The following is a 13,972-nucleotide window of genomic DNA, read 5'->3' on the forward strand; positions in this document are numbered from 1 at the left end:
TATAGTGGAAATACCCCCACTCACTCCATTATGGGTCAGTGGTTAAACCACTGACACAATTCCATGTGTACAGGCGAAAATTTCTGGTCGTCTTCCCATACTTACGGAAGAGGAGGGAGGGGGGGCGGAGGGAGGGTTTATTTCAACTGATGACCTAATGCTAGTATCCTGCACACACATGCAAAGCTTGGTGGAGATTCGCTATTGTCGATTCCATAAGGTTCATCTATAAATCGGCTCCACACATACAGATAAATTGTTTTTTTTATGATTGAGCATGAACAAACAACCACAGATTGACAACCATTGTGCAAGCTCGATATGCCACATGGCCTCCTCATGCATTGAAGTTCCTTGAAAGGAAACTAATTTATAACTAGCAAAATCGAAGATTCACAAGTGTATTCGTTTCCTGAGTCTGCTTGTCTATTTGTACGGCTATTTCTCACCTGCAGATCATACTTCCAAACCAATCTTCACGAAATTGAACCAACTGATTGAGCTCGTCAAAAGCTGGAAACTATTGCTTTTGAGAACAAAAGGTTAAAGAGTCAAAGGTAAATCTCACGTAAATCAACTGTATGTATATATATATATATATATATATATATATATATATATATATATATATATATATATATATATATATATATATATATATATATATATTTAAGGATTCAGCGACGGAGGGATTCCCTACCCACTCCGGCCGTCTCCGGGATCTATAACGCCGGGTGGCTCAGCACAGGCCTCGGGTCACGCGCCTTCAATCGCGATACCAACGTAATCCTTGTACCTTGCCAGTTGGGGAAATAGAACCCCTGGTTACAGACTGGATGTGTCAGATGCCAAGCGTTTTCTGCCAGTCTGTAACCATTTTGGTTTTATATGCCAATTGAACGGATCGTTCCACGACGCAACACGAATTGATCCATAGCGGCAACATCATACGAATTAACCAGATTTATTGGGTGACATCGGGGGTCTCAACACAAGCAAAATTCACGACAATGTTTTTATTAACAATCCTCAACCTGTTCTTAACTAGGGAACCACAGACTACAGGTTTCGAGGGGGTCGCTACCGAAATCTGCCTTAAACAACGTGCAGACAAAGACAGACAGACAAACAGCATGCATGCAAGACAAGACAGAGTACTTGGTGAGGTTTCATGGACGAGAGGACAGTGTCAAAAGCACGAATGTCGCTCGCAACAGGCAGATGCCCACGGATTTGAACTCCAGCTCGAATGCGCCGCGTGGCGAAATGGAGCTCGTCCTCCCTTTGCCCCCTACACACTGCACGTGGTCTCCACACGCTCTGACCCCGCGTAGGGTCGACGATGGGCCTCAGCTGATCTCTCACATGGTCCAGCATACAAATCCAGGCCTGGCCTGTTCTCCAGACAAGGCTCAAATTGAGGTGCCGAACTCCACAGGCGGATTGACGTACGTGTCGAGGAGTGAGGTGAATAAGTACGGAGGCTCCGCAGCCAGACGCAGACCGAAACTGTCGATCACCACCCCATACGAGTCGATCGTCGACTCCACGTGCAGGCAGCCTCTCAAAGCAGACTGTGGTTTTTGTACCGGCAGATTCCACACTGTCCCTCCTTCGTTCGCTCGCCTCCAAAACACGTCGCGCCTCGAGAGCAACTGTTTCCACACACCGAACCTTTTTACGAAGCCTTCGTTCGCTTGCCTTGAAGGGACTCCGAGCATGCCTCGAGAACCCGATTGTTCTTCACACACAGTACTCTTTTCAATGAAGCCTTCGTTTCTCTCTCGTTCGCTCCTTCGACACACGAGCAAGCCTTCCTCAACCGCCTGCAGTTTTCCAAACTCCAAACTCCCCCTGAACCTGAGGTCTTCGTTTTCTCTGTCGTTCCACGAGCACGCCTCTCTCAGCGAAAAAACGACCAAAACCCCTCCCCTTCGCGGCACTTCCTCCCTCTGTCCACACCCTCTCTCCAGGCCACACCCCTCAGCCGACTGGGAGGGGCCTATCCTGGGATGGGGTAGGAATAAGAGGGATCTCTCGGTCCTCCACCACCGCACAAACAATAAAACAACAACCTTCAGACACACATATAACGTCCCTTTTACCACAAAACCTAGCTAAACAGGCATTTAATGGGGGAACTGAGCTAATCCTATATTTAGTAATCCAATAAGGGCCATTTCCGTAACAATATATTGTTGCAGCCACGGGTACCGAGACACCAGCTTATCACTCAGGGGGATTAATCCCCAGTTGTCCTCGGTAGAGCCGGACCTGGGGCCACCGCTCACAATTAACATTATGGTATGGTGGGTTGTTTTAAAACCACGAACGCCACCCAGTCAACCACAAATTCCAGTGTCCGCCGTCAAATTATTCCGTTTAACTGGAGGTCACGTGGTTACCTGAGCGGGGAGCACGCCCTCGGCAAAGCACCAATATTATCTGATTACATTTTAATTAGAGCAGCCGAGCCTTTTAACTGCTGGTGGGTGCCGACGATTTTTTGGTCAAATCTGTGGTAATTACCTCCCAGTCTATCTGGGTTTGGACAATGCTAGACCAATGGAAGGAAAGGACAAACACGGACAGGTTGGAAATCGACAAATAATTTATTAATAATAAAATAAATAAATTAAAAGAACCTTTTATTTGCTGAGATAAATAAACAATGAATTTCAAAGCAAAATCAATCAAAATGCCAGGAAAGAGACAAAGAGCAGATGCTTATCTGTGGTTGACTTACTTGCAGCTAAGTCCCAGGGCACAACGGATCGTTCGAAATTTTGTCGTAGTAGACCCATAAAATATTTGTCGTGGCCAGATCTTGCAACATGTCCGAAATCTATTTTGAGTGGTCACAAGGGCTACGACACATTAAAGATGGTTTGGCGATAGGGACATGACAGAAAAAAAAGATATGTCGTGGTTATGAAGTGGGTCTGTCGCAAGTCAGTCATGCAACAGTCGTGGGACAGCTGAGGAAAAATGAGGGTGGGCTTCAGAGCTCGTGAAAGAATGTTGCTGAGGAAAAATGAGGGCGGGCTTCAGAGCTCGTGAAAGAAATGTGTGTGAGCATGTCTGTCGTAAAGAAAAAAGCTTCCCATAAGAGAGGGGATCTATCCTTTACCCTTCTCAATGCATCACATTTAAGATCCCATTAGACATGGGGATGGGGCTAATCTGAACATGCATTTAAGGAAATAACTGTCTGAGGACCTGGATGTGTGGATGCCTTCATCAGACTGGATTCTGAAATCCGTAACAACATATTGTTCTGGGCCGGTGGGGTAGGGTGAGAAGACCACTAGGTGGGGGGAAGTTACGTCGATTCCCACCAGACTCCCCGGAATTGTCGGCCGTCGCTCACGGATAATTCCGTGATGCGGCGGGTTGCTTAACCGACCGTGGACGCCAATAACTCAACCGCGTAACCTGGGGTCCTCCCGCCTATGGGTCAATCGGAATAACCAAATTAACCACGCGGTTTAACAACCAGGGAACCACGCCCTTGGTATGCTTTGTCCGAACCGGATCACTCTACCGAATCGGATCTCCTTTCCGGATCGGATGCAGCCGAGCGGCACTGCAAGGACGTACCGGATAGATGGAACGGACCGTTGGGAATAAAGAGCTGGCGAGACTTAGATCTGAACCATGCTGGACCAATGAGGGAAAAGACAAAGGCGAGCTGGGAACATTTCTGCAACAATTATTTATTTACAATAAGCGAGGAAAAGCATGTGACACAACAAAGGTTTATTGGGGGTGTAATGCAGGGAAAGATGAAAGAGAGGTGTGGGGTGCAGCAATTTTACAAGCAACTTACAAAGCACACACAGTGCAGACTTGACACGAGATTAATAAAGTAACAATCACAACAATAAAAGATCTTATGCAGGCTTACTTAACGGACAGGCGCCAACACTCTCAGACACACACTCAAAGTTACCCCAATTGTGAAAGGGACTTTTGCAGGCAGGGAGGGAGAGAATTGAGGTTGCAGTTTCTCGGTACCTGAGCATTTCAGGGGAGGGATGCTCCGTGGTGCGGCATCCGACAATGATTGAGTTGTTCAGCCACAAACGTATGTGTGGAGATCGTGTCTGCAGGAGGGGCTCGAGTGGAGAAGAGTGGAGTCCAAAAAGGGGGGGGGCGAGAGATGAGCAGCAGGCAGGACCAGGCAAGAGGCCATTCGTCGAGAAGCAAGGAGGCGGTTCGACATGGTATCGGCGGAGACAAGCGGCAGGAACACTCACTCTCAATGACCCCTTCTCTCCTTCAATTCTCCATACTCCTTCTTCAATACTCAAAAACCTCTCTCAATTCTCCTTCCAACCAACTTGCAATTCCCTTCCCAACCAACTTGCTATTATCTTCCCAACCAACCTGCAATTCTCTTTCCAACTAACCTAGCCAACCAACTACACGGAGGTCCGTGCTTTTTAGAACCTGGAGGTCGGGGAGGAGCCTTGCTGAAACCTGACGTCATTGTCCGAGCCGAGCGTGCCGATTGGACCGGCTCTTCACGTTGTCCGCCTTTCTGGGCTGGGTTTTAGCCAGACGCCGGCCTGGCCCGCACAAGTCTGGCCTTGGGAAGATGGTTGGCGGTGCAGATTATCGCGTGTGTCCAGCCGAACGTCGGGATTTTGCCTCTGAAAACGAGGTGCTGGGTAGACAGTGGTTTGCTGTGGCCAGCGAAATGAAGGTAGCAAGCGAGATGAAGGCACCGTGGATCGTCACGCTATTGGAAGCGAGACGAAGGTAGCAAGCGAGGCAAATTTACCTCAGCAGTGAAAAGAAGAAGAGTGGGAAGTCGAATGGAGAGGAAAAATGATTTGATAAGCTAACTTATAGCCCATCGGAACACACTCCCTTGTCTTCCCACTAGACAAAAGTTTGGGACCTAACTACACATATATTAATGGAATAACTGACTCAGGACAACTGTATGTTGTATGCATACGGTTCCGAGAACCGTAACACTACCCCCTCCCTTTTGCTAGACTCAACCCGAGTCCTCAACATTCATGTGCATGCAGGTGTTGGTTCACCAAGTACATTTTACCTACGAACCCCTGAGTGCGACAATTTGAATACATGTCCCAAAAATAAATAACCTCGTGCGTTGTGTAACTAAACTAACAGACTCATGCGGACAACTTAGCTACATTGCCGGAACTAAACAAACAACAGGTGGGTTAGGACTATACAAATTTCTAATATTTACACTACCCATATGCTAGGACTTGTGACTTAAGGAAAGAACGATAAAGGCAACATTCGGGGATGAGTGCAGCAGCAGGAAATCGATGATCAGGCATCTTCAGGGCCCTCAATGATCCTTTGTTTGTTGGTTTTTATTATTTTTACTGTTCCTGGCTGCTGGAGGCAACTCACCCTAACACGGGAGGCCACACGCCATTTCACACTCCATTTGAACTGGCCTTTATACAACAAGGAGATATCCGGGCTGCCCAATGCAGTCCCCGGTAATGCGGCTGCCTGCGGGGCAGTTCTTGCAAAAACTTTCACAGAGATGGTCCTCGCACACATGGTAAGCTTGGTTGATATGGCAATGCAAATAAAGGCATGGGGAGGTATGGCAAATGGAGTCAAGGCAAAGGCAGAAAAAGGCAGGCAAATGCAGACCAGGTCTGGTGCAACAGTGCAACAGGTCGGCATGTGAAGCTGGCCGGCCTCAGTGTGGTCTCGTGGGGTTGTGAAGGGAGTGTGGTGGCGTTGGCTGGGCCGAAGACGGGCTCGGTCCTACCCTACAGTCTTGCCCCAACCTATTGCCTATGGCTGTCCTTGTCCATCCCCACCCCCATTTGCTTGTAACAAACAAAAAAAAACTAAATTTAGACTTTAGTAATTTTCCTCTTATTTTATAATTGCGTGTGTTCCTAACCCCCCTTATTGTCTTTGTCTGGCTAACCTGTCCTGACTGTCGATTCCCAATCCATAAGATCCTGTTTTAAAGGAATGAGGAAGAGACAAGTGAATCTGTCTTGAGGCACAATGCAGCCTCAGAATAGCTCCCACAGTTTTACGAAATTGCCAAGGTGAGTCCAGCGGCCTAGGAACAGTGAAGGGATGGATGGTGTGGAGGGGTATATGTTTCCTATCTATCCTAGCATTTATTACATGTAAACTATCCCCGGAGCTTTTCAACATGCCTGTCTTTTTAAACTATGGGGTCCAGCAACGACGATTCCCGTCGCCTGTGTTGGTGTTCGTTATTAATTTGGGCCTGGCCCGCAAATTTTCTCCCGTGCTCTTGCACAATTTCGTGGCTGGGCAGCGTGGCTCCACTGCCAGGGCTACCCACCTGCCGAACTCGATCTTTGGCACCCCCAGGTCACTGGGGGTGTCTCCAAGCCTACCTACTCCTTATGAACATGGAGAATGCCCTTCCTGGAATTTTCCCCGTCGATGCCCACGTGGCATTTTGGCGCTCTGGGTCCCTTTCCCGTGGGTGCCCATGCCCATTACACTAACTCGGTCACTTGGACCCATGGCCTACTCTGGCCGACTACTTCGGTGCCCGGGGTGCCCTCTACTCAGTACGCATATTTCACCAGCCATGCTCTCAGCCAGTCAATAGTCTCCTGCACCCGACAAAAAGGTTTCATGCCTTCGTTCAACACAAACAACCAAACGACCTCCTTTGGGTAATTTAATAACCCACCAACTTTTATTACACTAACCCCGGGTTCCCTTGGGTGGGATTCACTCCTCCCCCCAATCATTCATTCACACCATGCATTCCACATTCACTCCATTCACACTCGGGCCCGCTGACCCACGTTCACTCATCATGTTTCTTTCTTCTTGGGTTTATTTTTATTTTTCACATCACACTGACACACCACTAGCTACGTTCCTCGAACTAACTCGTGCTCCCCATCTTCCCTGAATGAAATGCACGTTCCATTTAATTCTACCTAGCTAATCTACGTCCCCACGACATGTCTGTCCATGTCTCCAATCCATTCTAAATTCGAACTAAATTCCCCCTAACTCGTGTTACCGGGCCACATGGAGGACTGTTCATGCCCCCATGAGGCCGGTCTATCTAACGCTAAACTCTTCCCCTAACTAATGCTCCTTTGCCCCACGAGGATGTTTGCTACATCCTGGCCAGGCATCGTCTACCCGTGGCAAGGCTCGACGAGTCTTGCCACTCCAGGGCGTCGGTTTACAGCATCCTCGTCCCTTCCGTTTGGCCGATACATGAGGCTGGAGCGTCACCCCGTTAATTGCATTAACTGCTCGCTTTCGGGCTATCCACCATGTGAGGCACCGTGCGTTACACACATGGCCTTCATGTTGCAAGATGCCCGCGGACGCCACTCGCACACGGTCCGCTCCGCAAGGCTTGCCACGCATACGGGCCAAGCTGTGTCATCCCCGGGACTCGCTCCGCGCATCCTGCGAACACCACTCGCGGCGCGCAGCACGTCGGGCCCCGTACACGTGCTCACATGGGGCAATACTCTTGCCAAATTTACTCGATCCCTCAATTTGCCTCTATTTTAGCCGTCCACGCTCTGGTATTGTACCAGGCGCGGATCGTTTCAACGCCGGCTTCCCATCTTGCAATCATCCACGCTTGGGCGGTTCACAAAACACGGAACGGGTCTCGCACGCAGCTTCCTGTGGAGCCAGCGCGGTTACCGAAATAACGCCGTCCGTAACACGACCCACGACTCCCGTCTGGGTCAGTTTGTGTCCCATTTCCTCACGTGCACTCACACATGCCCTGTCATTTGCACTACTCACACGTTTTGACACATACTCTGGCACAATCACGCTGGGGGCTTGTGTTAGCCAAAAAAGATCCCGGGGTTTCTATACCCCCCAAGCTCGGCATGTACTCTTTCGCACCATGCAACCGCTCTACCTCGTATGGCCTTACCGGACTCACCTAGTCACGGCCTGCCACGAGGGAGCATACCCTGTCCGGCTTTCCCCTTGCCGTGTGGGAGGTTAATCTGACCCTCGCATTGGGTCTCGAAACATTCCACCCACAAAACCTCAATGTCCCTTGGGGCCCTGTCACACCTTGACGTTTTAGCCAGCGTATGGCAAGGTATCAAAATGTATGTAAAACGCTGGCGTACACTGAACTATTGATGTTTTTTTTAAGTTTTGGGTGTATAATAACGTGTTGAACGTATGTATAACATATTAGTAACGTACACAGAACGTTTCAATCACATATAGATAACTTATACCAACGAATGCTGAGCGTGTTGTTGGCGTTCACAACCTATGCCCAACGATAGTCTAACCTATGCATAGCGCGGCAGAGTATCGCCGACGATCACGTGGCGTAGGCTATTAATAGGCTGCGGCTCGACGATTCAAATCATAACCGCACTAGACACCGAAGTGTGAAGCCGCTGTCACACCTTGACGTTTTAGCCAGCGCATGCCGACGTATGAAAAATTTGCCGAACCAAGCTGGCACACGTCAAATACGTTATGGGTAAGTTTTGTATACGTTAAGAGCACACTGGCATGCGTCGTAGTACGCTGGCAGATATTGTAGTACGCTGGCATACGTCGTCATACGCCGAGTACATCGAGAATTTTTCAGCATGTTGAAAATTTCTCAACGTACACGGCGGATGACACATGTTCCGCATACACTGGCATAAGTTGTAGGCACGTTGCGCGATCGTTGACAAACGTCGACACACGTTACTTGTACATTACTCATAAGTCGAAACATGTCAACGTAATGGTTAGCGTCAGTGTTCCACACTCCCTGTTTTTTTTTTGTTTGTTTTTTTTTTTCTTCGGTATGATGGTGATGTTGATACTTCGATTTGTAGTGTGGTTATGATTTAAATCGTTGAGCGGCAGCCTATTAAATATATTATATTATAACCGCACTAGAAATCGAAGTGTTAACATCACCGTCATACCAAAGAAAAAATAAAACCAGGGAGTCTGGAACACTGACATTAACCATTACCTTGACGTGTTTCGACTTATGAGTAACGTACAAGTAATGTGTGTCAACGTGTGTCAACGATCGCGTAACGTGCCTACAACACGTTACTCATAGGTTATAAATAAGTTTCGGTACGCGAAACATTACCTCGACGCGTTTCGACTTATGAGTAACTTACAAGTAATGTGTGTCGACGTGAGTCAACGATCGCGTAATGTGCCTACAACTTATGGCCAAGCATATGCGGAACGTGTGAGTCATACGCTGGCATACGTCGAAAAATTTCAAGCATGGAAAATTTGTCTAACACCTTGGTGTACTACAACATATGCCAGCGTACATAGATGTATGCCAGCATACTATGAAAAAAAGCCAGCGTACTACGATGTATGCCAGCGTGCTCTTAACGTATACAAACTTACCCATGACGTATTCGACGTGTGCCAGCGTTTTAGCCAAATTTTCCATACGTCAGGCATACGCTGGCTAAATCGTCAAGGTGTGACAGGGCCTTTAGCAGTTCTATGTGTGTGTGTGTTCCTCTTTAGTTTCGTGAAATTCGTCCCACTCTTTTGATTTCTGCGTCTCTGTCACCTCTTTTAATTCCTAGCTTTTCGTCTCTACCTGTCCGAGCTTACAGGTTTCTCCCTTAATTATCGTGGTGTCACTCATCCCCTCGACCTTGCCAGTCTCCCTTGCGGTCTAAACAGCCTCCACACTTCCCCTCGACTCGGTCATTTCCTCACGTCGTGTACTGGTCCCATTTGCAAAATTTTGGACAAAGTTTTTCATGTCACTACTCAGTTTTTGCATTTCACCTCTCAGTTCCTGTGCATTCGCATCCATTTGGCCTTTCATTCTTTGCACATCACCTCTCCATTGATTTCGCCCCGAGTGCATGCACTACTTCATTTCCATTATGTCTCGTTACCTCCATAAGCTGCTGTGTTGTCGTTTGCAGGGAAAGATCTCCCTGAACGGTGTTGTCCTGAGCCATGGTTTCTCCGAACATTAATTCAGAAACCACCTGTACCAGTCCGTCTTGGTCACCATGGTTCGTTCCGAGAATTAAATAAAATTTAAATCCTGCTCTTAGTTTGGAGGGAAAGGTGGGGAGGGGGGGTTGTCAAGCACACCCCTGGTCCGAATCCCGTGATATTTTGGTGGAGGCATGGGGTTCGAATCTGACTCCTGACTATCAAACTGTTGAGGGCCGGGGACCGGTGGCGAGAACAACAACTAGGTGGGGGAGGTTACATCGTCTCCACAAGACTCCCCGGAATTGAAGGCAGTCGCTCTCGGATAACTCCCTAAGCCGACAGGTCGCTGAACCGATCATGGATGCCAATATCTCAACCGCGTAGCATAGAGTCTTTTTGTCTAGAACCAATTTACCTAATTAACTACGCGATTTTAACTACGGGGGAACCACGCCCTCAGCACGTCTTGCTCGAACCGGGTCACTCTACCGACTGTTGTAGAGTTCCAACTACCGACTACCAACTCCGGTTCGGTTGCAGTCGAGCGGAACTGCCAAAGCCGTGCCGGCTAGGATGAACTGATTATCGGGTATAAAAACCCAGCTAAAACTCAGATCCGAACCATGCTGGCCCAATGAAGGAAAAGACGAAAACAAACTGGGAACATTTCTACAATAATTTAATTACAGTAAAAAAAAAGACACAGGCAAGACTTATCACAATTACACAAGGAATATTTACAACGGTGGAATAACACTTATTCAGTTCTACTTAAAAGATGGGACAACACACTCAGACACACACGCAGATGTTTTATTGAAAAGACCCTTGCTGCCAGAGAAGGAGAGATGAGCTAGGGGTCGCAGTTTGACAGGGTACCTGACAATGGCCGTGCAGCCTGGCCCACAGTCACACACGCGGGGCTCATGTCCACGGAGGCCAGCAGGACTCGAACCCACAACCTTTGAATTGCTGCTTCCACTAGAAGTGCAATGCGCTATCCATTGTGCCATGGAGAGCTGGACTCCTTCGTGAGTCAACTGGACTCCGTCCCCAGCTCCAACATGTGACGCACCCAACCAACGCGCTCCTCTGCCGAAATCTCTCTCGAACTCGCTCAGAACGAACGAAAAAGCAACAAGAGAGCCCCCATCGGGGCAGGGCTTGGTGAAGGAGACGTCACTGTACGCCCTGATTGGACGGGGCTCCCATGGGTCCGCCCTTTCTGGGCGGGATTTTGGCCATGCTGGGAAAACCCTGCCCCCACTCCAAGCGTGCCCATACTCGTCAAAAAGAAGTTACAAAGTTTGTGGAAGCCGAGAAGGAACTGCCAGAGATTCTGCCTCGGATAGCGGGTCACCGGTTAGGTGAGTGAAGCGCTTGTTCAGTAGCAGGTTGTTGGTTTGTTTGTGGGATGGTCATTAGATGTAAAGATTTAATAAATAACCTACCTAAAAATAAATCACAACACACGCCTTTGATTCTCCCACGAGACAAAAGGAATGGACCTATCTCACATGTACTTAACGGCATATCTAACTTTTGGGACCTGTATGTTGAATGCACATGGTTTCCAGATTCGTAACAATATATATATATATATATATATATATATATATATATATATATATATATATATATATATATATATATATATATATATATATATATATATATCTTGTTACACATATATACTCTCAGACATTTCTATTCATGGGCGATATGTTCCTGGTTCAAAATTCCTGAGGAAAAATAAAAAAATCCTGTGAAAAACCATGAATACGCCAATGAAAAACCCATGAATATGCCTGCAAAAAACATGAAAACGTGAAAAAAAAATGCGAAAACTCCCACAAAAATGTAAAAAAAATCACGAATATTCCTGTAAAAAAGTGACAAAACAATGAATACGCCTGTGAAAAACCACAAATATGTGAAAAAAAAAACACTAATATGCAAACGAAAAACCACAAAAATGTGAAAAACACTAATATGCCCATGGAAAAATACAAAAATGTGAAAAAACAAGAATACGCCTGAGACAAACCACAACAATGCAAAAAATACCAATATGCCCATGAAAAACCACGAGAATGTGAAAAAACAATAATACGCCTGCAAAAAACCCTACAAAAATGTTAAAAACATGACAAATATGGCCAAAAAAAAACAAAAAAATGTGAAAAACACTAATATGCCCATGAAAAAAACACAAAAATGTGAAAAATACTAATATGCCCATGGAAAAATACAAAAATGTGAAAAAACAAGAATACGCCTGAGACAAACCACAACAATGCAAAAAACACCAATATGCCCATGAAAAACCACGAGAATGTGAAAAAACAAGAAAACACACACGAAAAACCACAAAAATGTGAAAAGAACACTTATATGCCCATGAAAAACCACAACAATGAAAAAATCAAGAATACGCCCGTGACAAACCACCAAAATGTGAAAAAAACAAGAATACGCATGTGACAAACACCAAAAATGTGAAAAACATCACAAATATTCCCATGAAAAACCACGAAAATGTGAAAAAAACCCACTAATATGCCATTGAAAAACTACAACAATGTGAAAACAAGATGCGCCCATGAAAAACCACAAAAATGTGAAAAACACTAATACGCTCATGAAAAACCTCAAAAACGTGAAAAAAACACTAAAATGCCCGTGAAAAATCACAAAAATGTAAAAAATAAAAAAACTAATATGCTCATGAAAAACCTCAAAAACATGAAAAAAAACACGAATATGCACATGAAAAACCAAAAAATGTGAAAAACACTAATATGCTCATAAAAACCTCAAAAAACGTGAAAAAACACTAATATGCCCAAGAAAAACAACAAAAATGTGAAAAACACTAATATTCCCAAGAAAAACAACAAAAATGTGAAAAAACACTAATATGCTAATGAAAAACCACAAAATGTGAAAAAAACAATAAAATGCCCATGAAAAACCGCAAAAATGTGAAAAATAAAAAAACTAATATGCTCATGAAAAACCTCAAAAACATGAAAAAAAAACACGAATAAGCACATGAAAAACCAAAAAATGTGAAAAACACTAATATGCTCATAAAAACCTCAAAAAACGTGAAAAAAACACTAATATGCCCAAGAAAAACAACAAAAATGTGAAAAACACTAATATTCCCAAGAAAAACAACAAAAATGTGAAAAAAACACTAATATGCTAATGAAAAACCACAAAAATGTGAAAAAAACAATAAAATGCCCATGAAAAACCGCAAAAATGTGAAAAAAAAACATGAATACACACATGGCAAACAACAAAAATGTGAAAACACGACAAATATGCCCATGAAAAAACACGATGTGAAGAAAAAAAACATTAATATGCTCATGAAAACCACTAAAATGTGAAAAAACAAGAATACACCAAGAAAAACCAGAAAAATGAGAAAAAAACACGAATATGCCCATGAGAGACCACAAAAATGTGAAATAACACTAATATGCCCATGAAATACCACAAAAATGTGAAAAAACACTAATATGTCCATGAAGAACCACAAAAATGTGAAAAACACGACAAATATGCCCATGAAAAAACGTGAAAATGTGAAAAAACCACTAATATGCTCATGAAAACCACCAAAATGTGAGAAAAAAATACGCCCAAGAAAAACCACAAAAATGTGAAAAAACACTAATATGCCCATGAAAAACCACAAAAATGTGAAAAAAATCCACCAATACGTAGATGAAAAACCAAAAAATGTGGGGAAAAAACCCCACGAATATGCCTGCAAAAAACCCAGCTATACATCCTTGAAAAACAGCGAATATGCAAAACAGAGGGTGCAAATGTCGAACTGGTTCACATTTTATAAACCACGAATACGCGGGGTCAGTCAGTGAATAGTGAGTCCGCAGATAGTGGGGCCTGACAGTAGGCTACACACACACACACACACACACACACACACACACACACACACACACACACACACACACACACACACACACACACACACACACACACACAC

The 13,972-nt window shown here is 45.3% G+C and overlaps 1 protein-coding gene across 10 annotated transcripts in view; it reads right to left on the minus strand.

Annotated features, from left to right (window-relative positions):
• The window catches only part of LOC147035299 (adenylyl cyclase-associated protein 1-like), a 129,536-nt gene that overhangs the window by 50,660 nt on the left and 64,904 nt on the right, over window positions 1-13,972 (minus strand). The gene's annotated exons all lie outside the window — the stretch shown is intronic.

This window comes from Eptatretus burgeri, chromosome 1 (genome assembly GCF_056783735.1).
Source record: "Eptatretus burgeri isolate ZD-2024b chromosome 1, Ebu_testis_v1, whole genome shotgun sequence".
Lineage (NCBI taxonomy): Eukaryota > Metazoa > Chordata > Myxini > Myxiniformes > Myxinidae > Eptatretus > Eptatretus burgeri.